This window comes from Trachypithecus francoisi, unplaced genomic scaffold, assembly GCF_009764315.1.
Source record: "Trachypithecus francoisi isolate TF-2019V2 unplaced genomic scaffold, Tfra_2.0 Lachesis_group0, whole genome shotgun sequence".
Classification (NCBI taxonomy): Eukaryota; Metazoa; Chordata; class Mammalia; order Primates; family Cercopithecidae; genus Trachypithecus; species Trachypithecus francoisi.
Genome location: NW_022681453.1, coordinates 185,658,735 through 185,674,773, shown reverse-complemented (window position 1 = coordinate 185,674,773; position 16,039 = coordinate 185,658,735). Strand labels below are relative to the sequence as shown.

The window sequence follows — 16,039 nt, the reverse complement described above, 5'->3', positions numbered from 1 at the left end:
TCTACTTCAAGTTCACTGGCTTTTTTCTCTGTCATCTTTATTCCGCCACTGAGCCCATATCATCTTTTCAGTTCTAAAATTTCTATCTGATTATTCTGCAGCTTCTATTTCTCTGCTAAGAACTTCTATCTTTCCATCAATTTCAAGAGTGGAGAATGGTCATACTTACTTTAGTTATTGTCTAATAATTTCACGATCTAAGTCATTTCAGTGTTAGTGCCTATTGAATTGTCTTTTCCTTTGAGTACTGTTTAGATTTTCCGGGTTGTTTTGATATTGAGTAAATTTGAATTGTATCCTGGATTTTTTAATATCATGTTGTGAGACTCTGGATCCTGTTAAAAATTATCTGAAAAATGTTGATTTTTTGTTTGTTTGTTTGTTTGTTTTCAGGAAATTAACCCACTTAGGTTCGGACTGAAAGTATTGTCTCGCTTTTTATGAGTGTTAGCTCCAGTGACAGATCAGTTTTCAAAGCTTTTGCTATGCCATTTGAGTCAATCTGTCACATGCTCCATTCAAGAGTTTGTCTGGGACTTGGGTGGTTGTTAATATCACAGTTAGATTCTCATAACCTCTTCCGTGCCTCTTGGGTCTGTTCCATGCATGCACACCTTGTAGTGTGCCCAGGACTTTTGTCAGTCCAATTTGTGGATCCCTTTTTCCAGCTCTCTCCTCTTAGGGATTTCCTCACACTCTCTGGCTTCCAGTGGCTTTCCCCACTGCTTCCTCTAGCTAGAAAGATGGAGTTATCTCGGACTCTTAGCTTTCCATACTGTTCTGCAAATCCATGTTCATTGTGAGTCATTGTTCAAGTTTTGAACCCAGTACTCTGCCTGCTTGCTATTACTTTTCAGAGTTCTCATGTGGTTTTTTGCATCCTCTCCAGTTTTTTGTTGTAAACATTGGTAGAGATTGTGGTTGGATTACTTCATCTTGGCTGTACTAGCAACTCATCCTTCTCAGCAATGCACTTCTCACCCATGTTTCAAAGCTCCACTAAAATACCACTTCCTTCTAAGGAGCCATCCTTTTTCTCCCAGCTAGAACACTTTCCTCCTCCTCTCATTAGGGAAGAAAGGGATTTGGCAATCTTGAGAATAAAACTTAAAGCCCAATTTTTTTTCATGACTGTCTTTGTTCAAACATCTGAGTCTAAGGAGATGAGTGGAATGAAATCAAACTTAATCAAGAAGCACAATGGTGGTGAAGAGAGTGGGCTTTGGGGCCAGACTGCCGAAATCCCAGCTCTGCTAATTGCTAGATGTGTGACCTTAGACAAGTCACTTCTTTTTACCTCAGTTTCCTCATCTATGAAATGAAACTAATAATAATAATAGTTACCACATAGAATTATTATGAAGATTAAGTGAGTTAACAGTTGTAAAGCACCTAGAAAAATGCCACATTATAGGTGATTACTATGAATCTCTCACAGGTTGCCATAACTCTGCACATGAGAGAACGCTATGCAGGGAAAAGGGGAAAGGAGCACACAGGGAAGTGGCTCTATTTCCACCTCTTCCTACGTCCTGAAAGCAACTGCAATTTTTGTTTTGATAAATACTTGAAAAAGCCCAATTTGTGTAGATCTGAGAAGTCATGTGGCAGGGTGGGGACATAATTACATGAGGTAGGTTAGATCTGGCTTCCAGACTGGCTCTCCTTTGGGTCTAGGTTTTATGTTCTAAATCATGATCACAGAGGTAGACTGGTCTATCTACACAGAGCTGACAGAATGATCTCTCTAAGAGGCAAATGAAACAGGGTCATTTCTCAGTTTACCCTCCAATGGTTCCCTGAAACACAGATAAAATCTGAATTCCTTAGACTGTTCCAGAAGACTTATGACTTTTGCTGCTGCTGCTATCTGTTACCTCGTTTCCTGCCCTCCCCAACAGCCCTCACATTCCAGCCATACTGAACTCAGGTTGGCTCATCCCACTTGCCCCACTTCCCTCATCCTCAAGGTCAAATATTCCCCCACCATCTTGTCAAAGATGCAGATGTCTCCTCTTCCATGCAAATTACTGAAGGGCTTTCCCAGACTCCCCAGGACCCTGTTGGTCGGTCCTTCCCTCCTGTGTGCTCCCACAGCCCTCTAACCATATTCTAGTAGCACTTTCTGGTCGACAGTAATCATTTATTTTATGGGTCCTTCTCTCCCTCAATACACCAGTGTTTTTCAAAATACGTATTATTTTACCTTAGTGGGTCTCAAAAACAATTTAGGGCCCAAGACCAGGTTTTAAAAAAGAGAATAAACTAGATTTTAAAATATCAGAATTCACTGCATGTAATAAGAGAAAGTAGAGCTTGATGAACCTTTTGTCTCAAATAGATCATTAGAAAGATGGATGACAGATAATGAACCCCCACAGACCCATGACCAGTTTCAGTATTACCAACTCACGGTCAATCCTGTTTTGTGTATACTCCACTCACGCCTAGATCCCTAGATTTTGAAACAAATCCTGAACTCACCATTTCATTCATAAATGTTTCTATATATAACGCTTAAAAAAAAGAACTAAAACAAAACTGCAATACCATAAAATGTACTTCTTATTGATGGTGGCAGTCAAAAAAGTTTCTAAGACTTAGAAGTTCCTAGGAAGAGATGCCATCTCATTTATCTCTGCATTTTCATGCCCTGGCACTCAATAAGTGCTGAGTAAGGAAAGGAAGAAGACGAGAAACAGAAAGGATAGAAGATAGAAAGGTTGTAAAAGGCAGAGGAAAGAAAGGTGATTTCTTCTCTTTTAGCTTTGAATCATCTTGAAAGTATTTTCAATGAATTTCTCTAAAGGAAAGAAACAAAATACTCACCAATTTAGCTTCCTCATCAATAATTAATTCCTGAATAAGGTTTACCTATTTGTTGTTATCTCTCTGGGATGTCACATATGACTGTACACGTTGTTCATTGCATAATGGCTTCTGGTCCTGGCTGAAAGGGCACCCTTTCTTAATAGCACAAAAGTGCTATATAGGCTAACAGGACACTGTTCTCGCTCCCGACTCTAGTGTATTACATATTGTTACCTTGGTCCACTCTGCTGTCTTCTTCCCTTCCTCCTACACTGCCTATGGAGGCTACAGGCAAGAGATTCTTCCTGGGCACCTGGAAGTATGTTCTCAGTAATGCTTACAAAAGGCCATCTTTCTACAGGAAAACTTTGGTATCAGAAGTAGGACCTCTCTCCTGGGAACAGTCCTGGGCTCTGGGGCTGGCTCTGCCACCTGCTAGTCACAGGACTTTTAGATAGTCTCCCTGTGTTAGTCTGTTCTCCCATTGCTATAAACACCTGAGACTGGGTAATTTATAGAGAAAGGAGATTTAATTGGCTCACAGCTCTGCAGGCTGTACAAGCATGGTGCCAGCATCTGTTCACTTTCTGGGGAGGCCTCAGGGAGCTTTTAATTATGGTGGAAGGTGAAGCAGAAGCAGGCACGTCACATGGCGAAAGCAAAAGCAAGAGGCAGTGGTGGGGGAGGTGCCACACGCTTTTAAACAACCAGATCTCATGAGAACTCACTGTTGTGAGGACAACTCCAAGCCATGAAAGATCCACCCCCATGACTCAAACACCTCCCAGCAGGCCCCACCTCCAACACTGGGGGTTACATTTCAACATGAGATTTGGTGGGGACATATATTCAAACCACATCAATTCCTGAGGCCACATTTCCTTGTATGAAAGTAGAAATAATAGCTCTTCTGTCTCTTTCTAAGAACCCTTATGAGGACCAAAGGAAAAACAAATGTTTTGGAATAATAAAGTAGCACAGGGATGTAAGGAATATTTTATTAATGACTTACGGTTATGTCCAGAATGGTAGTTCCTAAACTTCACTGCTGTCTTGACGGATTTTCAATTATCCTTCTCCTAAAAATTCTGCATTATAATTCTTTAAAAGCACAATTTCACAAATTATTGAAAATATATATTATTTAAAGTATCAAATGCCAAGAAACAAATTTAATTAAAGATAGGCAAGACTTTTTACTGAAAACTACAAAATACTAGTGAGAGAAATAAAAGATCTAAATAAATGGGGGATATATACCATGTTTATAAACTGAAAGATTCAATTTTGTTAAAATGTCAGTTTTCCCCCAAATTGATGGTGATGGCTGATTTTATGTGCCAACTTGACTGCACCACAGAGTACCCAGATATTTAGTCAAACATTCTGGGTGTTTCAATGAGGTTGTTTTGGATTAAATTAGCATTGGAATCATCAGGCTGAGTACAGCAGATTGCCCCCTCTACTGGTGGGCCTTATCCAATCAGTTAACGGCCTGAATACAATAAAACAGGCGGACCCTCCCACAGGTAAGAGGGAGCTCCTCCTGTCTGACTGCCTTGAGCTGGGGCATTGTTTTTGTTGTTGCTGTTTTGGTTTGGTTTTGGGTTTTTTTTCCCCGGCCTTTGGACTCAAGCTGAAAGGCCTTAAGCCAACTGGCATTTGCACTAGAACTACGCCATTGGCTTTCCCTGGTTCTCAGGCCTTTGGACTCAGACTGGAACTGCACCATTGGTTCTCCTGGGCCTCCACCTTGCCAGTCACAGATCTTGGTAATTGTCAGTTTCCATAATTGCATAAGCCATTGTTTTATTTCTCTTTCTAATGTTTTATAGTCTTCAGTAAAATGTCTTGCCTATCTTTAATTAAATTTGCTTCTTGCATTTGATATTTTGCTACTGTAAATGGTATGTAAAATATACTTTCTAAAATTGATATTTTGCTACTGTAAATAGTATATAAAACATACTTTCTAATAATTTGTGAACCTGTGCATTTAAAGAATTATAATGCAGAATTTTTTGGATAAGGGTAATTATGCACACACACATACATGCCATTGATTCAGAATCATCTGAATCAAGGGACATTTCAAAACCCTTTCTGCTGATATGCCCAGAGTTGAGATTTTACCCAGAAATAGAAACAGACAAATCACAGAACTTTCCTCACCCCAAATCGTAGGCAAAGGTAAGTGGTACAGACAGGAATTGATGAGATGTTGGCAGAGAGGAGATGCTTAGCAGCAAGAAAGCCACAATGAACCTCCTAGTCAATACTTCACAGGGTGCAGGGCCACATAAAAAATGAGGGAAAGAAGTCCTTGGCATTTTCCAGACGTAATGACTACATTCACTTTTCCTTAGCCTGAGCAGATAATGGCATCTCTCTTCTTCTTGTTCGGCTTTGCAGATCCACCTGTCTTTACTATACACACTTCTATTATCACAGGAAGATTTTTACAAGTTTATTCATTCAGCCAACAAACACCCATTACCTAACACCCAGCCTGAACATCTGAGCACTCCATAAATGCCTCTGTCTCCAGAAAGGGGCATGGAGGAGGACATGACAGCCACAGAGTGGCTCCCTATTCAGAGGACCCAGCTCCCAGGCTGGATGGTTCAGGGAGGCTGCCAGGGAGACATGTCTCAGCTCAGACAAGAAGGTGAGGGCAAGTGGGACAGACCAGGGGAGGGGAATGAGCTGGGCTCAAGGGTCTTTTTGGTCATTTCTTTGCATTTCCTAAGGAATGTGTTTTTTACCTTATCATGTAGACAACTTTGATCTGTGTTGCTGAGCATAAAGAAACACTTGATAGCTTCCATAAACCTGACAGTTTCCTATGAAACTAAGTGTGGGAGGGAAATCACTAAACTAATAAGTATATGAAATATCATCCCTTCTTTGTGGAATTATGAGCTCATTCATCTCCGAAACAAAATCATATTAAAAGCTTCAGACACATGCAAATGTTGATTTGCTTCCCATTTGTTTCATGACAGCCTTAAACCTAGAATGTGCACTTAAAAATACACCATAATAGAAAACATGGTCAGATCGAAGAGCTAATTACAACACCAATGTAAGGCAACAAAGTTCTCTCTTTGGTAGAGCAGAAAATAAAGCTAAAAACAGTGTTTGTTTGTTTGTTTTGTTTTTTGGGTTTTTTTTTTAAGACAAAGTCTCACTCTGTCACCCAGGCTGTAGTGCGGTGGCATGATCTCAACTCACTGCAACCTCCACATCCTGGGTTCAAGCAATTCTCCTGCCTCAGCCTCCTGAGAAGCTGAGATTACAGGCACTTGCCACCATGCCCGGCTAATTTTTGTATTTTAAGTAGACACGGGGTTTCACCACGTTGGTCAGGCTGGTCTCAAACTCCTGACCTCGTGATCCATCTGCCTCAGCCTCCCAAAGTGCTGGGAGTACAGGCGTGAGCCACCGCATCCGGCCACTTGTTTGTTTTTCATTACATTTATGGGGGGCCCTTTATGTGCAGGACACTGTGTGAAATGCATTTTCTCACTTAAACCCCTAACATGCTGCTGAAGCAGATGCCATAATCCCATTTTACGGATGAAGCCGAAGTCCAGAAAGGTCAGCCATTTGACCAAAGGGGGCATCTAGAAAGCACTGGAAGTGAGATCCAAACCCACATTTACAACAGTTATTGAGTACTAATTATGTGCCAGGCACTGATCTTAGCACTTTTCAAGTATTAACAGATTTAATCCCCACTGCAATATTACAGGGAGACATTGCTGTCATCTGATTTTAGCTAAAGAAATGAGGCAGAGAGAGGTAAAATAATTTGTCCAAAGTCACACATCCCTCTGATTCAATGCCTGAGACAGATCTATGTGCAGCAGAGGGTATGGAAGGTGACATGCAGCTCATCCCTTTCCTCGGGCTGTGGACATTTCACAATGTCCAGAGTTCAGGTAGGAACCCCGAGTTCTACCCTGCTTCTGTACCATTGTGGGAAGTTGAAGCCAAACTTAGTGAAGCCACATGGCTAGTTGAAACCCGTGGGTCTGCGGGTTTGGCTCTCACCATTAATCTGCACAGAAAAACTGTTTAACCCACCTTCTCCCAAGGAAGGCACGTTTCTGCCAGTGATGGCCTCACCTGACACTCTGGTCAGTTTCATAGGCAGTGTTCTAAAAAGCATCTGGGGAAGTACACACAAATGCTTGGCCCATTTCTAGTCCAGTTAAATTTAGCAGAACTGAGTAAATTGTCACACCCAAGGTTGGTGATTAGTAGCAAAACGGCTGTGCTCATATATCACTCATGGCTGGGAAAACAGAAGTGAAACCTTAAGAAAATACCTCAGAACAACCAACAATAGTTCAAAAACAGAAAGGAAACATAAATTTGTGGGTGCCTACTGTAGCATCAAATGCAACGCTGAGAAATTTTGGAACAACCTAAATAGCCGTAGGAAAAAGCAAATTGTGATCCAGAAGTCCATGATGGTCTATGAAGCCATTAACACACAACATGCACTATACAGATGGAAAACAACGTTTATGATAACGGGAGAAACAAAATAAACTTTCTTTCTCTTTTTTTTTTTTTTTTTGAGCCAGAGTCTCGCTCTCGTCACCCAGGGTGGAGTGCAATGGCAAAATCTCGGCTCACTGCCACCTCCCTTCCCGGGTTCAAGAGATTTTCCTGCCTCAGCATCCCGAGTAGCTGGGATTACAGGCACCCTCCACCACACCCAGCTAATTTTTTTTATTTTTTATTTTTTGGATTTTTTAGTAGAGACAAGAGTTTCACCATGTTGGCCAGGCTGGTCTCGAACTCCTGACCTCACGTGATCCGCCCACCTCAGCCTCCCAAAGTGCAGAGATTATAGGCATGAGTCACTATGCCTGGCCCAAAATAAACTTTCGATCAACACTAAAATTGTAATTCCATTAAAAGCTTGCTTTGCAAACAGACTATGATTACAAAGGACCATTGTTACCAGTGAACAGTAATGTGTCAGGAGGCAGGGTTTTTAAAATGTGTCTTGGCTGGGCACCATGACTCATGCTTATAAATCCCAACACTTTGAGAGGCCAAGGCAGGAGGAACCCTGGAGGCCAGAAGTTCAAGACCCGTCTGGCCAACACACTCTACAAAAATATTCTTAAAATAGCTCAGTGTGATAGCGCACGCCTACAGTCCCAGTTACTCAGAAGGCTGAGGCAGGAGGATCCGGAGGCCACAAGTTCAAGGCTTCAGTGAACTACGATACCACTCCAGCCTGGGCAAGAGAGGGGGACTCTGTCTCTAAAAAAAATATAAATAAATAAAAATGTATCTTGACTGCTGTCATAATATTTGTGAGTAAAACAAGAAAAGCAAGTCTGGCACCAAGTTTGTTGCCGCCAGAGCACGCACATGGCCCTCCCACTCCACTTCCCCTTCATTAGAATATAGTAGTCTTGGCCAGGCGCGGAGGTTCCCGCCTGTAATCCCAGCTCTTTGGGAGGCCAACGACAGCGGATCATGAGGTCAGGAGATCAAGACCATCCTGGCTAACACGATGAAACCCAATCTCTACTAAAAATACAAAATTAGCCAGGCGCAGTGGCGCACTCCTGTATTCCCAACTATTCAGGAGGCTGAGGCAGGAGAATTGCTTGAACCAGGGAGGTGGAAGTTGCAGTGAGCCGAGATTGCACCACTGCACTCCAGCCTGGGCGGCAGAGCGAGACTCCGTCTCAAAAAAAACAAAAAAAAACAACAAAAAGCAAACAAACAAAAAGATTATAGTAGTCTCCCTTGAAGGCGACAAATCCGGGTCTACTTCCGCGGATGTCTTGCCTTAGCATAGAGGACAGAAAACACATTTATTCAGCACCAACAATGGCCTGGCTTTGGCTTAGTTGAGCTGTTCCTATGCATTATCACCTTGAATGGTGCACACCTGCTAAGACGAGAGTGGCGTTATGGTCCCACATCCCTAGACAGAGGCTTACTGCCTAGTAAAAGGATGCCCTTAACTTTTGCATATGCATCTAAAGAGGAGGATTCCCTTTACTTCCCCAGGACCAGCTGCCTCCACAAGAGCAAGTTTAACAATGGTTTGGAAATGAGCTGCCCCTGCATTGCCCCAGGGCCCTCTTCCTGGAGGGTTGGCTGTTGGCCAGAGTGGGAAGAGGAAGGAGAGGACAGGATCCAGCTCGGTGGCTTTCCAGCTTCGTGCCCCCCAGGCAAGTTACCTAACGTCTCTGGGCTTCATTTCCTCAACCATTTGAACTATGTGAAATAATATATGTAAAACGCTTAGAACTGGGCTCCACAATGCAACAGCCACTAGCCACATGTGGCTAGGCCAAACTGAGATGTGCTGTAAGTGTAAAAATACATATCGAAGATTTCTTATGGAAAAAAGAATGTAGAAAGTATGATCATAATTTTATACTGATTACATGAAAAACTAACAGTATTTTGAATATATTGAGTTAAATACAGTTGATCCTTAAACAGCACAGTTCCATTTATATGCAGATTTTTTCAATGAAAGTTACACTGAGTGTGCCTATCTCTCCAGCCTCCCCCAGCCCTCCTTCTACCTCTGCCATTCCTGAAACAACAAACCCACACCCTCCTCTTCCTCCTCCTCAGCCTGCTCAGTGTAAAGATGATGAGGATGAAGACCTTTATGAGGATCCACTTCCACTTATTCAACAATAAATATATTTTCTCTTTCTTATGATTTTCCTAATAACATTCTTTTCCCTAGCTTACTTTACTATAAGAATACAGTATGTAAAACGCATAACATATAAAGTATGCATTCATTAATTTTTTATGTTATCAGTAAGGCTTCTGGTTAACGGTAGGCTATTCATGTTAAGTTTAGGGGGGGTCAAAAGTTATACATGAATTTTCTTTCTTTTTCTTATTTTTCAGAGTCTACTTTCAGAAAATGCACATGGATTTTCAACTTCAAAGAGAGCTAGTGCCCTTAACCCCTGTGTAGGTCTCTCTTGTTTAAATTAATTTCATCTGTTTCTTATTTTTTTTAAAAGAAATAAATTTTATAAAAATAATAATAGAGACAGGGTGTCACCCAGGCTGGTCTCCTGCTCAAGTGATCCTCCTGCCTCAGCCTCCCAAAGTGCTGGAATTACAGGCATGAGCCACCACGCCTGGCCTCTTTCTGCTTTTTTAATGTGGCTATTACAAATCTGAAAACTATGTATGCAGCCCACACTTGCGGCTTGCTTTCTATTTCCATTAGATAGCACTGGCTGAGAACACAGTTCTGCACAATGTTACTTCTTTATTTGTCTGTCCCCACTCACCGGTCAGCATTGTCTCAGTATTGTCAGCACTGTCTAAAATCCTTCCTTTTTTTTTTTTTTGATAGAATCTCACTCTGTCCTACACTGGAGTACAATGATTCCGTCGTAGCTCACTGCAGCCTCAATCTCCCAGGCCCAAGTGATCCAATCACCTCAGCCTCCTGATTAGCCGTGACTACTGGTGTGTGCGACCATACCCGGTTTTTTTAATTATTATTATTTTTTGAAAAGACAGGGTCTTACTATGTTACCCAGGCTGGGCTCAAACTCCTGGACTCAAGTAATCCTCCTACCTTGGCCTCTCAAAATATTGGGAGGCATGAGTCACCGTGGCTGGCCTAAAACCATTAATCTTTAGGTTGGGTGAGTTCCTTTTCCTTTCCAAGCCTCAGTTTACCATTCTGAGACAGATGATGAAGAGCAGAATAGGAGCTAGACTTAGAATCAGAAGACTGGGCTCCAGCCCTCATTCTACCATTACTAACTAGATGACCTTTAGCATGTCATTTCATCCAGTGACAGTTTTGTCACTTACAAAACAGGGGGCAACACCCTGAGCGTTGCATGAAATAACACGTGTGACAGTGCTTGATAAATGCAAAGGACTATAGAGATCAGGAAGAAGTAGCGTAACATGTCCAGCCTCCTCTGATAGTCCATGCCTCCCATTTTATATTATTACTTAACTATTTTCCATGTCTCATGTCTCTAAAAACAAATTTCCCCAAGAATACACTTCTTCCTTCCCACCTGCCCGCCTCCAACATAGCCAAAGCACAGTGCTACAGACAGAACCCCTCAAACCACCACACAGACCAAGTGTGCTGTGTGAGGTGGTCACGAAGAAGCTCCAAGTGGAGATGACCTTGGAAACAAACTGCAATACAATGTGGAAAGTGGGTCCACATTCCAGGGACCCAAGCAGAGTACCAGTGTAGCAGGGACCCAAGCAGAGAGGGGCAAGAAGCAGGGGACACGTATGTAGTGGCCAACAGGAAGGACTCTAGAGTGCAGACATTTGCAAAACAGGAGAGCAGAAAGGTATGCATGAGCCTGGAATTCTGTAGCACTTAAAGCAAAGAAAACATCAGGGTATGATGTACAGTGGGCCACCTATGAGATGGGCCCTGTCACCAGAGATACCTGGTTGGTAGGTCCTTCCACCGATGGAATGCTGTTGCCTTCTTGCCTTTGCTACTTCAGGTTCTCCAGCTCACCCATGATCCACTCAAGCATGTGTGCCGTAAGTTCTTGGAGCTTAAGTACTACCTGCAGCAAATGCATAACCCTCCATTATTTGCACAGAGGCTTGTGAGAAAATAAGCTCCTGTCTCACAATATGCTGTTCCTATTTTTAGCCAGGAAACAACTCCTAACCACCTACACTGTACCTCCTTGCAAGGCCACAAAGCATGAAAAGCACAAAGCTATGCCATCCTGTAGGCAACAAAGTGGGCTTTTCTGCCTCATAACATGTTTCTTCCTAATTCCAAAATAAGATCCGGATTATTTCTAGTTAAGCTAAGCTGCAAACTCTTACTGTATCAAAAACGCAATGGTCTATCTGAACGGCCCCGGAAAAGCAAATGCACAAAGCTTCTTGGGTGAAGATCTGAAGCACGGCTTCTTACAGTTGACTAGTCCTTCGACTACTACTGCTATTCAGTATACTGGTCCTTCAAACAGACCTGTATTCAAATATTTAAAGAGAAAAAAAGAATCTCAAAGTATCTTATTCTTATTTAAAAAGACAAATGATCAGGAAGCAGCTGTTTGTGAGAGGAATGGTACATGCGATGGGAGTAAATGCGCACCAATAATATGGCTGTGGCATCTGCGGGCCTGTGTCTACCTGTGCACACAGACACAGTGCAGCCACACACCTCACCCAAAGGTTGTATCTCAAATCAGTGATCCCTCCCATGGGAAGCTATTGATTATATTGATTAAAAGCATTCATTAAACAATCTTTTTTTTTTTTTTTTCCCTGAGACAGAGTCTCAATCTGTCGCCCAAGCTGGAGCACAGTGGCATGAACTCGGCTCACTGCAGCCTCTGCCTCCACGGCTCAAGCTATTCTCCTGCCTCAGCCTCCCAAGTTGCTGGGATTACAGGCATAAGCCACCATGCCCAGCTAATTTTTGCACGTTTAGTAGAGATGGGGTCTCGCCATGTTGGCCAGTTTGGTCTCGAACTCCTGACCTCAGGTGATCCTCCTGCCTCAGCCTCCCAAAGTGCTGGGGTTTTAGGAGTGAGCCACCATGCACAGCCTGCATTTTAACAATCTTTTTTTTTTTTTTTTTTTTTTGAGGCAGTCTCGCTCTGTCACCCAGGCTGGAGTGCAGTGGTGCATTCTTGGCTCACTGCAAGCTCCACCTCCCAGGTTCAAGCCATTCTCCTGCCTCAGCTTCCCAAGTAGCTGGGAACACAGGTACATGCCACCACGCCCAGCTAATTTTTGTATTTTTAGTAGAAACAGGGTTTCACCATGTTGGCCAGGATGGTCTCGATCTCGTGACCTCATGATCTGCCCACCTCGGCCTACCAAAGTGCTGGGATTACAGGAATAAGCCACCGCGCCCGGCCCATTTTAACAATCTTAAAGTTCTTATCAATCTGTTGCACTTGGATTTTATCTGGATCCTAATTTGAATACACAAACTATTTTAAAACTACACACACCCACATCTATACACATACACATACACACACACACTAATATATATACATACACGCATATATGTAATAATTGAGGAAAACTGAATATTGATGCCACACCTGGTATTAAGGAATACTTACTTATTTGAATGTGATAATAGTATCTTGTCGTTTTTATTTTTAAAGGTTTTTTTTGTTTTGTTTTTTGTTTTTGTTTTTGAGATGAAGTCTCACTCTGTTGCTCAGGCTGGAGTGTGTGGTGGCGTGATCTTGGCTCACTGCAACCTCCGCCTCCTGGGTTCAAGCAATTCCCCCGCCTCAGCCTCCTGAGTAGCTGGGATTACAGGCGCACACCATGCCTGGCTAACTTTTGTGTTTTTAGTAGAGACGGAGTGTCGTCATGTTGGCCGGGCTGGTCTCAAACTCCTTAGCCACCCTGGCCTCCCAAAGTTCTGGGATTACATGCATGAGCCACTGCACCCGGCCTATTTTTAAAGGGTCTCTGTCTTTTAAATACACGTAGAAAAACTGAAATATCTACAGTAAAAATGAAAAAATAAACAGCTGAATTCGAAGTCAGTTAAAATAACATCTTATTTTGTATGACTATTCATGTGCAGTAAATGAAAGTTAAAGAAACAAAAAGTCCCCCTCACTTTGAATCACCTATGAGATACAGAATATATGGTCTGTTTATACAGCCCTGAACACTCATGTAAAATTCACTCAGTGAATCTAACACAGCTGCATTAGACTCCAGCCCTGAAAGGGATCAGGATGTGTACCAAAAGAAGTAATTATCTTCAGTTTACTACCATGTTACATTAAAAAGACAAACATTTAAATACTGGGATCGCACCTGGCCCCACAAGCTGCTCACCCTAGAAACTGAGAGAACTCTAATTCATGTCTCTGCACCTGCACTTGTGGGCTTTCAGCTGACCAAGTGGCTGTCAGAACTGTGGGCATTATTTCAATTACTCTGTCTTTCTCTCTCAATCTCTTCGTTGTAAAAAAGTTGCTGAGTAGAGCTGAATCGACATTTTTTCTCCTCCAAGGTGAAGTTGTACTAGGCCTCTACTATTTGAGCTGATATTTAAGGACTGAAGACAATCTCATCTCAACACATAGAAATATATGGAAGGCAAGGAGCCTGCCGAGTCCTTCAGGCCACAGAGACCCTCTTTGATGAGGAAGTAGAGCCATGTCTACCTACATGCAGCAGCAGAGAGCCTAGCATTCAATTGTTATAATGATTATTATCATTCTCATCATTGTTATAAGTATCACACAAAGTAATGTGCTAGGTTCTCTCTTTTACTGTAAATCTTCTGAACAACCCTGTGGGTTATTTTACAGGTGAAGAAGCTGAAGCTCAGAGGAAGCAAATGATTTTCGAAAGACCACACAGCTAGAAAGTGACAGAACCAAACTTCCAATCTAGTTTCCCAGGCCTACCCTTTCCTTTTCTAGCATGCTGCTACCTCTGGGTGGAAAGAAGACCTTTAAGGCACAGTTATCTACCTAGGCCTCTTATTTTTCTAAAACATAAAAATAAATAAATAAAAAAACCCTGTCAAGTTATCTCACTGTGAAGCAGACAAAAAGCACACCCCGTGACCCCAAGGGGGAGCTTCTGCAAGTCTGCGCCACTGTTTAGTTTCGCTCCCAGCGTCTCTGGCCACCATTGTCTTCCATCTCACTAACTTGCTTGAGAGAAGAGGACAAGACATGCGTGACTTTTTCGTTCAGAATGAAAGATGTACAGGTGACCCTATGCCAAAAACAGGAAATAATTTTCTTTAAATCTTAACTCCATCAGCTTATTATGGCCCCTTAGGGACCACACTGGATATTTATGAGAGTGAACTGTCAAAGGATGTGCTCTGCCCAAGGGCCACCAAACAGGGACCCCAGGGACCCCACCAGCAGTGTGCCCTCAAGTTAGATTCCTTTATGAACTTGTTATTTCAACTCCTCATGCAGGTGTTTTTCAAGTACCTGCAAAGGCAGCCCCCACCCGAAGCTAGACGCATTGGGGACACAAACACTCAAGTCAGAGTTGCAGCCCACAGCTATCGCCAGGAGACAGAGGAGGGGAGTGATGGGAGGGAGTGGGGAACGGCTGTCCTTTGTCACAGGATCTAGCTGCCGTCATCCCAGGAAGAACTGCATGGGACAGGCAGTGTTAGGCAAGTTAGTAAACAGTTTGCCTCATAAACACTGACCAGCAGTGGAAACTATCTGACCTGGATAGATAGTGGACTGTGAGCACCTTAGGGGCAAGGACCACGTCTAATTTGCTTTTGTGTTCTAAAAAAAGGTAGGCCTCAAGTATTTTGTTGTTGTTGTTGTTGTTGTTGAGACAGAGTCTCACTCTGTTGCCCAGGCTAATGTGCCGTGGCGAGATCTCAGCTCACTGCAACCTCTGCCTCCCAGGTTCAAGGGGTTCTCCTGCCTCAGCCTCCGGAGTAGCTGAGATTACCGGCGCCCGCCACCACATGCAGCTCATTTTTTGTGTGTTTTTAGTAGAGACGGGTTTTCACCATTCTGGCCAGGCTGTTCTTGAACTCCTGACCTCAGGTGATCCACCAGCCTCAGCCTCCCAAAGTGCTGGGATTACAGGCGGGAGCTACCGCACCCCGCCATGTTGTTTTATTTATTTATTTATTTTTTAAGGTCATGATTGTATTAGTCCATTCTCACACTTCCATGTGAGAACTGCCAGAGACTGGGTAATTCATAAAGGAAAGAGTTTTAATTGACTTGCAGTTCCACATGGCTTGGGAGGCCTCAGGGAACTTACAATCATGGTGGAAGGCAAAGAGGAAGTAAGGCACCTTCCTCAGAAGGAGGCAGGAGGAAGTCCCGGACACTTATAACACCATCCGATCTTGTGAGAACTCACTCACTATCATGAGAACAGCATGGAGGAACCGCCCCATGATTCAATTACCTTCACCTGGTCTCTCCCTCGACACGTGGGGATCATCGGGATTACAATTCAAGATGAGATTTTGGGTGGGACACAGCCAAACCGTGTCCATGGTCATGTACTACGTTTAGAATTTTGCAAGGTATTTATGGCGGAATACTGAAACTGTTCTCACGTACCACAGCAGAGTCTGAAGTGCTCAGTTCAAAGAACTGGATTCCCAACCTCAGGATCAATTTGGCCATATGGGAGGTCAGCTGAAGATGAGGGAGATTGGAGACAATAAAATGGTATGCTATCCAAAAATCCTCTCAAAGAGTTGGAC

General features: G+C 42.9%; 1 protein-coding gene across 5 annotated transcripts in view; it reads right to left on the bottom strand.

The window, feature by feature from the left end:
• ST6GAL1 (ST6 beta-galactoside alpha-2,6-sialyltransferase 1) overlaps positions 1-16,039 on the bottom strand; it is a 149,520-nt gene that overhangs the window by 69,025 nt on the left and 64,456 nt on the right. Inside the window, exon 1 of one of the 5 annotated variants that reach the window (XM_033213012.1) lies at positions 11,265-11,390. The exons of the other annotated variants lie outside the window; for them this stretch is intronic. The gene's annotated coding sequence lies outside the window, so the exon portion shown is untranslated. Of the gene's footprint in view, positions 1-11,264; positions 11,391-16,039 lie in introns of those variants that run through there. 5 annotated transcript variants of the gene reach the window in all.